The following is a 9,697-nucleotide window of genomic DNA, read 5'->3' as shown; positions in this document are numbered from 1 at the left end:
AGAGTCAAGCTGGCGGTACTTAGAACTCACTCACACAGAACCCAAATCCCACAGCTTGAAAAATGTCAAGTCCAGCTCTCCCTGGAATGTCCAGGGCTGTGCATGGCATGGCAGGGGGCATTCCCAGTGTCACTCTGGGCTCGGAGGCTTCACCTGGCCTGGAGGGCTTGGGCCAGCCTGGGCCCCCGGCTCACTGACATCCCACCTGCTCAGGAGGCAGACGGGCCAGGAGGGCCGGAACCTCTCGAGCTGCTCCTCCTAGTCACAGAAAGGCTCTTCTCCACTGGCTGCAGAGTCTCCTGGGAACATAAGCCTGGTGAGACCGGGGCCCCATCTGTCCTGTGGGCACTCCCCTCCGGCCCAGAACAGGGCCTGCAACGTGGAAGAAGGGTGCCCTGTTGGGAGTGTGGGTCACGGCACAAACTCTAGGGACAGAGTTTCCCATGCTTTCAAAACGTTTCCTTTCCTTCTCTATCGGTCCACCTGCTCCTGTCACCGCTGACATTAGAAAGGCTTTCCAGTGTGTTCTGTCTCCTGCAGCGACAGAGGCCAGACATTTTTTGCCTCATCACTTCGAGATCTGCAGGTGGGAACTTCTGATCACTAATTCTCTCTCCCCTTTCCCTCATCGCGGAGGGAGGTTAGGGCCGTCGGTGGCTCTCTTCATCAGTATCTGTCAGCGGGTCAACTCTCATGAGCTCTGACTGGTGGAATTGCTTTGTCGTAATCAGAGGAAAAAGAGCGACTTTATTTCTGAATAGCCTGTTGAGTATGCAAAGGAGGGCTGTCACCCGCTCTCTGGCTCCTTCAGCGATGACTCTGTCACCTGGATAAGAGGGACAACACCTCTGCCTAAGTGTCTGGGCGCCGCGGTGAGAGGCAGCGGCAGCGTACACGCTCGGATTTTTCAAAATGTTTAGTGTTGGCTTGATTGTGCTTAATAACACCCTGACAAGGACTCTTCTCTTTTATTTCTTGACCAGTGTGGGAAATCTATAGAAGATGAACGGTTTGAACTGGCCTTCTTGTTCATTAGTCTATCAGATCCTTCTGTGTCCTCTTACAGGACTTTAAAAAATACCGCAGAGCCAAAAATACCATAGGGCAAGGGACAATGTGGGTCAGTCCAAGGGAAACATTTTACCACAAATGTCATTTTCAGGAAATGGAGGTCAACGTATAGCTAAGTCACAACTGTCAAACCGAATTAAGCGCCATAAGAGAAATATTTTCCTATTCTTTTTGAGGACCGCTCAGCATCTCTCGTCCTAATTCTCAAGTTGGATTTTTAGGTTCACCCGTGTTTCGTTTTTCCGGTCGTCGGGTTTTGTTTCTGTTCCGCTCAGTCACCCATTCACCCTGCAAACATTTCTTAAGCACCTGCCGTGCTACAGGTCTGGGGGCTCGTGCCCAGTGCCAGATTATAAAGAGCTCCAGAGCCTCCCAGGCTGGGGGACGTGGGAGGGACGGCTGACCTGGAGTCTGGCCGATACAGATGACACCTGCGGCTGGAAGGGAGCCCAAAAGTAAGCGGGGGCCTGGCCGGAGCGGCCAAGGAAGGCTCCTGTGGATGCGAGGTTGCCGTGGGGCGAGGTAGGGTGAGCAGGCCTTAGGCAGGGAGGAGGGTGCTGGAGCCAAGAGCACGGTGGCCTGAAAGGTAGAGTCACAAAGTTGCATGTGTCCTACGGTTGTAGAGCCTAAACTCTGTTTTTATTCAGGCGGGGTGAGGCCAACAAGTCAGGAGATGACTCACCACAAATAGAGTCCTCCTCACAGTCTGCAGAGGAGGGTGCGTGGGATTTCATGCGGGGAGGCAGCAGGGCCAGTCAGCAGGCAGAAGGCGGCCGCCCCGTGGGTGAGAGCCTTCTTGCGGGTTACCCGGGAAGGAGCGGGCGAGGCGGGGTGAGCAGGCCCAGGATGGCTAGTTGGAGGAATTCCAGTGGCTCTAGGACATAATGGCTATTTGTGTGGTCCCCGGCCCTGGGGGACTGGGTGGGGGGGATGGTCGCCCAAAGCTCTAGAGCCCCGGGGAGGAGGGTTGCAGTGTGGGCTCTGGGTCCGTGGTCTACATTTGCAAAGTGCATCACGGAGAGCTGTGGGCTGAGTCCTCCAGGGCCAGCAGAACTCCAGACATCAAGGACACTGGAAGCGTGGCGGTGTATCTGCGGGGGAAGGCGGGGCGGCTGCAGAGTGGGTGTGTGAGCAGGCGGGACAGGAGACAGGAATGCAAGCTGGAGCTCATAGGAATGGCCTGATTAGTTTCTGCCCAAGACTGTCCTTGGGAAACTACCCCCGGGGTATCACAGCATAGTGCCACGCATCCGGGTGTCCCCTGCCCTTCATACCTCCCATCCTGTCAGAGTCTCCTGGTGGCATTTAGGGGATGTCATTGCTGTCCTCGCTTCACAGGCAAGGTCGAGGTTCGGCATCACAAAGCAGGCAGCAGGTAGCAGGCGGTTCTCCTGGCCCCATGCCTGTCCTGCCATTCCCCTTGGGCCCCACTCCAAGCACAATGGGGCCCAAGTCCTCGCTGGCATTTCGGCATCTTGGGAAGCAGCACAGGGAGGTGTGGGCATTTCCTGTTTGTCCTTGAGATGAGTTGGATCTGATGAGTGAGGAGGGACAGGCACAGAGAAGGCCACTTGCACTTCAGAGATCAGCAGGGGCAGGTGCTGGGGACAGCAGCTCATCATCCCCACGGCAGCAGGGACACTACGGGAGGAGGGGACCCCCAGCCTCAAGGCAGCCATGCTCACAACCCAGGCTCCCGGAAAGTGATTGTCAGGAGTGCACAGAGGGCCTATGGGAGAAACCTCTTCGCGGGAGGGGAGCGCTTCATGGAAAAATTGTCCCTAGAAGGATTTTTTGGATGGGGATGCATTTGGGGACTGTGTGTAAAGTCGGGGAGACCTGGAGAGCCCAGGGGAGGTGAGACAGGAAGGACTGGGTAGTAGGGAGCACAGGTGAGGCCGGGGACAGCCTGGAGTGCGGGGCAGCAGGGAAGACCTTGCCCCCATGCCCAATCCGCCTTTATGGTCACAGCAGCCGAGACTCACAGCATTCTGGGGCCTGTACCTGAGGGACACAAGCAGATGTGCTGTGCAGGGTGACTGGCGAGGAGGGGGCTCCTTCCCGGAGGTGCAAGTCAGGGTGCCATCAGACTGGCGGCTTTCCAACAGCCAGTCAGGGAGGCAAATCACCAGGCCAGTGACTCACCAGTCCAGCGACTGCCCTATGGATCCTACAGGCAGTGGTCAGTGGCCTGGACCTTTGGTCTTTTATAAGCAAGTCTCTCTTCTGTGTTTAACTCACTGAGTAAGACTATCAAAATCATTCAAACAACAGGTCAGGAGCTTCAAAACCAGGGTTGCATCACTGGAGTCAGATCTCTGTGAGAGGCAGTGGGGGCCACCAGCACGGCGCAGAACGAGGGCACCAAGACGGGGCTCCAGGTTTTCCATCCTTGATGACAGAGGGCTGTGGTATCGTGACCAGATGGCAGGAACCCGGACAAGGGGTGCATCCTGGCAGGGAGAGAACAGGGGCCCTTGTAGGCCTGTGGGGTCCGAGGGACTCACTCAGAGACGGCCAGAACTTATCTAGTCCACCTGGCGGTCCGTAGGAGTGAAGGCCACATACAAGGGTCCGAGCCATCCGCGGAGGGAGGAAAGCGATGCCAAGGGAGACAGCAGAAGGAGCGCCAGGACAGACCCGCATGGAGATTTCATTTTGGGGTCACTGGAGGCAAAGGAGAGGAAACAGTTGGAAGGCCAGAGGAGAACCCAATGCTTTTGACGCCCCACGTGGTAGAAGACTCACCCGTCATTTCCCAATCCTCCCGAGTCTGAAGATGGAGAGGGTGTTAAACAATTAGGAAAGAACAAATAAATAACCAGCAAGCCCAGCTGTGAACGGGAGAGAGGCCTGGGGAACATGGCTCAGGTTTTTGCAAAGAACAATCCCTCCTTGGTCAGGTGTGCGGACAATCCCCCCATGACTGTGGGGCCTTTTGGAGAACTGGCCTTGGGCCTTGCTAAGGCCTCAGCCCCTTCCTGGTTGTGCATGACCCGCCAGCAGCACCATGCGGAGAAGCCCCATCTGTCCCCCGTCCTCCCTGTGGGGGCTTCATTTGGCAGGGGTGCTGGGGACAGCACTCAGAACAAGAGGGGACTCGGGAAGTGTGGAAGTTGCTTGACTCGCAAGTTTTCCCGCTGACACCAGAGTTTCAGCCAGCAGGGTGCACTTGGCTTGGCAAGGTTCCATGGAATGAATTTTTGGAGACTCTTTTTTCCCTCTCCTAGCTCTCCTGCCGCCCGCCCGGCTCCGTCCTCCCTCCTCTCCCAGCACAGATGCGGGTTCCCGGGCTCCCTCTCGGTCTGCGGCTTCCTTTCATAAGATGAGGTTAATGACCGTCCTCTGAGTAGCCATTCACCTTGTAGCCTCGGCGGGGTGTTGGAGGTCCTGCCCCGGGGAAGGCTGGCTTCCCCGCGACTCCTTGGAGGCCCCGCTGACAGCAGAGGCTTTCCTAGGACAGACAAATCCAGCTCTGGTGGAAAAACCCACTTGGCAAGGGCAGGGGGTAGTCTGGGACCTCCCCCCGCACCAGGTATTAAATGAGTACCTATGTCCAAAAGAGCCCACCCTCCCAGCCAAGCAGATGTGCCTGTCGGAGCCGTGGGCAGGACAGCAAGTCCTGGGGCTTTAAGAAGGACAGCAGCTTCCTAATGGGTCCTAACGACCACCCCCTGATGCGAGGCATTTGAAATGTGTGGCATTTCTGCTTTTGTATTAAGTATTGTAAAGTGCTGTTTGTTAGCTTTAAAAGAAGCAGCAGAAGAAAAAAACCGTCAAAATCCCAGCTTCCCCATGGAGCTCTGATTTGTTTCATCTTTAAAGAGCTCTGCCACACTGTATGTCCAGTGCATCATTAGTGAACAGCCAGTTACTTCTGGAACACTCCATCATGACGGTTTTGAAATCTAACTAGAGAGCCAGAGGAGCCCAGCAAGTGTTAAAAAGACTTCTGTTTCTCACTAAGAAGAATTCTGTTCGCTTTAGATCAAAATATAAACCTTTTATTATAGAAATGTAAGCACCCCATCCCCCCTTCAGAGGTACGTAAGTAAAATTACATTTTCGGTAATCATCTGCTTTCGGAGCTCAGTGCAGGACAACCCATTTTCAATATCGATTTTGGAAACCATGCACGTGTTCCCTCATGTTCCTTCGTCTGTGGAGCCAACAGCCTGGGCTGGAACCCTGGGGGAGATGCCAGGGCTACAGAGAGGAGTAAGACCCTGAACATGCCTGGGGGCTCTCATGTGGACAAAAGGGAGAACACATGTGGCAAGATACCTCGGAAGCAAGACAGAGGGAGTGCTGCATGTCCTGTGCGTGAAATTCTGGAGGGGGGCTGGCAAACGTTTCCTGTAAAGGGCCAGGCAGTTAATACTTCAGGCCTTCGGGCAGATGGTCTCTGTGACAACCACACAGCTCTGCCACACAGCTCTGCCACGGGAGCATGGAAATAGCCATTGGTGGGCGGTACACAAACCAAGGAGTGTGGCCATGTTCCAATAAAACTTTATTTACAACAACAGGAGGTGGGCCAGATTTGGCCCTCAGCCATAGTGCGCTGACTCCTAAGGCTCATCTGTCTTAATACTGTTTATGATTCGGCTGGGCTCTGTGAAGTTCGATGCAACCGGAGAGGAGACAGAAAGCCGCACGCCCAGAGGTTATGATCGCCGTGCTCTTGTAGCTGGCCTTACTTCTGACTTGGCCACCTTGTCGCAGCGTCCTCATTCGCGGACCCCGCGTTCTTTGAATCTGGTATTGTCTGAACCATTTCTAGACCCTTGCTGGTTCCCTCATCTGTGAGCACAAGGAATCCTGGACACACACCATTGTGTTTGTAGGAGAGTCGTGTCTTTAAGGGGCTGTGACATGTGGGAGGAGCGCTGTGTGTCAGGGACAGGGAAGATGCCCGACAGCGCAGAGGTAGCAGCCTGGTGGGGGTGGGGGGGCAGAGCTGGGGGAGGTGGGGTGTGGGTCGCAGAAGCTTCCCAGAGGCCCAGGTGCTCTGTGGATTCTGGAGGAGTTCACCAATCACCAGGACAGGAGCAGGAGGGGGAGGCGCCCTCCAGAGAGATGGCAGAACATTCGCGAGGTACAGGTGTTTAAGGCTGAGTGATGCCTCCCCAGAAAGACAGACTGGCTTTGCGCTGAGAAGTGGCAGGAAGATCCCAGAAGCTGTGCGGGGCCACCTGGCCTCACTGCTCACTCGGCACACGTTCAAATCCAGGTTTTTTACAAAAGGAAACAGAGTGCTCCATGAGAAGGCAGGAAGTGTGACCTTGGGGGTCCCCAGCCATCAGTGCCAGCCCTACTGCTGGAGGCGGAACAGCAGCCCTGCCCTCAGCCAGCGGCCACCTTCTCAGGAGGGAAGAGGCTGGGGCTGGTGGAGGTGAGCGGGGCCCTGGCACTCCAGAAGGAGAGCCCTCCCTGCTCAGCGGCCCTCCACTGGGGGACCCCCTTCCCCAGGTAGGCTAAGTAGGAGTCCTCATCCAATGCCCCCCACCCCACGTCCTGGCGGTGGAGCTGTGGGCCAGCCTGGCCCAAGCCCCAAACGAGCCTGCTGCTTCATCCTGTCCTCCCTTCGCAAAGCCCCGCCACGGGCCCGGGAAGGAGGCCTTGCCAGGTCCCCACCCATCTTTACAGGCACGTGAGTGAAACGGGCTTGGAACCCAGTGCAGCTGACTGCTGCTGACCCCGCTGAGACCACATGCCGAGCCCTGTCAACCATGGCAGCTGTGTGGCCAGGAGCAGGCCATGGCGGGGGAGGGGTGATGGCCATGGGGTCAGGGCAGCCACCCGGCCGGCAGAAGGACGCTTCTAGGCCAGGGAGGCAACCAGGCAGGTGGAATGCCAACAGCCAGGGTCAAGGCCAAGCATTTGTCACCACCACCCTGCTGTTTCTTAGCTTGGGGACATCCCTCTGCCCCAGGAGCTCCAACCACAGTTGGAGGGGTGAGGCTAGGGCACCTGGAGAGAGGAAGGGAGGGGAGTGGCTTTGGGGAAGCACAAGAGAGCTCCACAGCTGAGCTGGGGATTTAGCCAAAAAGTGGCACCAAGCAAGCAGGTTTCCCCCACATGCGGGCAGACACATAAAGACATGAAGGCACCAGGCAGCACCGGTGCCGCAGTGTCCAATGGCCACGAGCAGGTACCCATGGCCGGCGCTCGCCTCCATCCCCCAGTGTCCCGAGTACCCGGCTCGCCCGCGCCCTCTCAGCCTGGGATCTGGTGGTAAATAAAAACTCTTGAACAGATTGCCCCGAAACTGAAGTCGGCTCTTCTTCCTTTTTTCTTTCTTTCTCCCTCCCCCCGCCCCAAACTTGTCTTCCAAGAAGAGTACAGGTGCTCTGGTTCAGTCTCCCAGGGATCCCTGTCACCTGGGACTCAGAAACCACCAGATCCTTCCGTGAGGCCCTGTCCGCAGGGCCCGCTGCTCAATACAGGGCAGCTGGATTGTTAGCGTTTGGGCTTTATGGCCTTCATAAATCTTGTTCATGTCTAGAACGGCGATAACTGAGCAGAGAACATGGTCCCAGCCCTCCCGCCCTCCCCACCTCCCCGCCCCGCTGCTGGGGGTTCAGAAGGCGTTTGTGAGCTGTGCGGAGCCGAGACCGGCCCTCAGCCGTTCATCCCACAGACGCCCACTGCGTCTCCTGCGGGCTGGACACTGAGCCACACGCAGGGCTCCCACGTGGACATTCAGTGCGCTGCCCTGATGTCGCACCTGCAGAGGGACTCACCTCCATCTGCCCAGCAGCATTGCATGGACCCAGGCCATGGTCAGTGCTGGCCGGTCTTCCCCTGCCGGGCTTCTCCCACTTCACAGGCACAGTGGAGGCAGCAGGTGACCGCCCTGGGCCCTGGGGGCATGCAGTGCTGTCTGTGGCTGGCCTGACCCTCCTGTTCTCCAAGACATGCTTCTGTGCCATCTGGATTGAGCCTCAATCTATGTCTGTTTTCTCCCTCTTTCATTTCTGTGACTCTGAAGTGAGGGTCTGCAGGCTCCAGTGGGGGTCCCAGGGCTGAGGACTGGAGGAGGCTGGCCGCCTTGTCCCCCCGTCACCAGCCAGTGGTGGAAACTGCTTCGTTTTCTGATTTTACTGCCGCCTTCAACTGCCTCGCTGCTTTCGTCTCCCGGCTGCTCGTGGACTCTGATCTCTAGGTCTTTTCTACTAAATGGTTCTGGCCAATTGTCCCACATTTTAACACTTCTTATCAAAATTTATTTAATATATTTATTTGACAGAGAGTGCACAAGCAGAGAAGGCCAGTGTTGGGCTCGATCCCAGTACCCCAGGATCAGGACTTGAGCTCAAGGCAGATGCTTAACCCACTGAGCCACCCCGTCCCGTTTTCTGTGTGCCACGTGCTCTGCCCTGAGCCGGGCATAGAGCCAACGCTGAGTGCAGACCCTCCGCAACCTCCACGTCTACCTGGTTTTGGGGTCAACACCCCAAAGGGAAACACTGTACCCATTAAGCAGTGACTCCCAGCTCCCTCCTCCTTCAGCCTCTGGCACCTGCCATCTGCAGTCTGACTCTGGATTTACCTATTCTGTGAATTTTATGAAGTAGATTCATATAAACGTGGTGTTTAGGGTCTGGCTTCTTTCACTTAGCCTCGTGTTTTTGAGGTTCGCCCATAGGCTGATAGGTGCCTGCGTCCCGCTAACTAGGACTCCCCCGTATGGACACACCACGGTGTTCCTCTGTGCCTCCTGTGACCAACCTTCGTGAGGCCTTCCTCTGTAGCCACTGTGAAGAGAGCTGCCAGGAACAGAAGTGCTCGCATGCTCCCTAGAGGACCAGCTTCTAGGTCATCCCAGCGTCCACCTGGGCGTGGACTCACTGGCCCACAGGGTCATCCTCCGTCTAACTTTCTGAGGAACTGCCAGACTGTGTCTGTGCTTTCCATGCAGGCTGTTCCAAGCTTCGAGTTTGCACTTAGCTTTCTGGAGGAGGTGGGCCACCCAGCTCTGTGTCTGCTTGGCCTCCTCCATTCCCTCCTGAACCTTTCTCCAGTTACCCAAGACTTTAAATTCTTAAGCCATCCTCCAGCCACCTGGCCACTTGCCGAATGATCTCTCCGCAGACTTAATGAGCACATTTCTGCACTGTCATCTGACAGATTTACGGAGCATTAAAAGCAGAGAGGCCTGGGCTGACACACCTCACCCCCGCTTGTTTGGCCTGAAACCCCCCTCTGCACTCCCAACCTTCCCTCCACACGTGTCCGCCGGGTCCCCCAGAGCCACATGGCCTGCACAAGGCCATGTGTGCCTGGCACAGGGATGCAGAAACCTGTGTTGGAGAATTAGGGCTTTCCTGGCTGGTATGAAGTCATGTTGTCTCCCTTCATGGCTCTCTTGACTTGGCCCGCTGGTCTGACTCCCAGGGCAGGGCCCAGTCCTTCTCCGTGCAAGGCCTGCACTGGTTCTTTGGTGTGTGTTTGGGACAGAAATTGGCAGGGTGGGAACAGGGAGAGACAGAGTCCACTTGGTCAGTGTGTAGTGGAAACGGCTCTGGACCCTAAGTGGGATCCTGACCAAGTCTTCTCTCTGGGCTCTTTGAGTCCTCGCCTGTCAACCAGGAGGAAGGGCAGGATGGCACGGGAGGTCCTC

At 56.5% G+C, this 9,697-nt stretch overlaps 1 protein-coding gene across 3 annotated transcripts in view; it reads left to right on the top strand.

Moving 5' to 3' along the window:
• The window catches only part of SDK1 (sidekick cell adhesion molecule 1), an 883,892-nt gene that overhangs the window by 766,607 nt on the left and 107,588 nt on the right, over positions 1 to 9,697 (top strand). The gene's annotated exons all lie outside the window — the stretch shown is intronic.

Source organism: Mustela putorius, unplaced genomic scaffold, assembly GCF_011764305.1.
Source record: "Mustela putorius furo isolate JIRA1106 unplaced genomic scaffold, ASM1176430v1.1 tig00000139_pilon_pilon_pilon, whole genome shotgun sequence".
NCBI lineage: Eukaryota > Metazoa > Chordata > Mammalia > Carnivora > Mustelidae > Mustela > Mustela putorius.
Note: the sequence above shows the minus strand (reverse complement) of the source record. Positions and strands in the feature narration are given on the sequence as shown.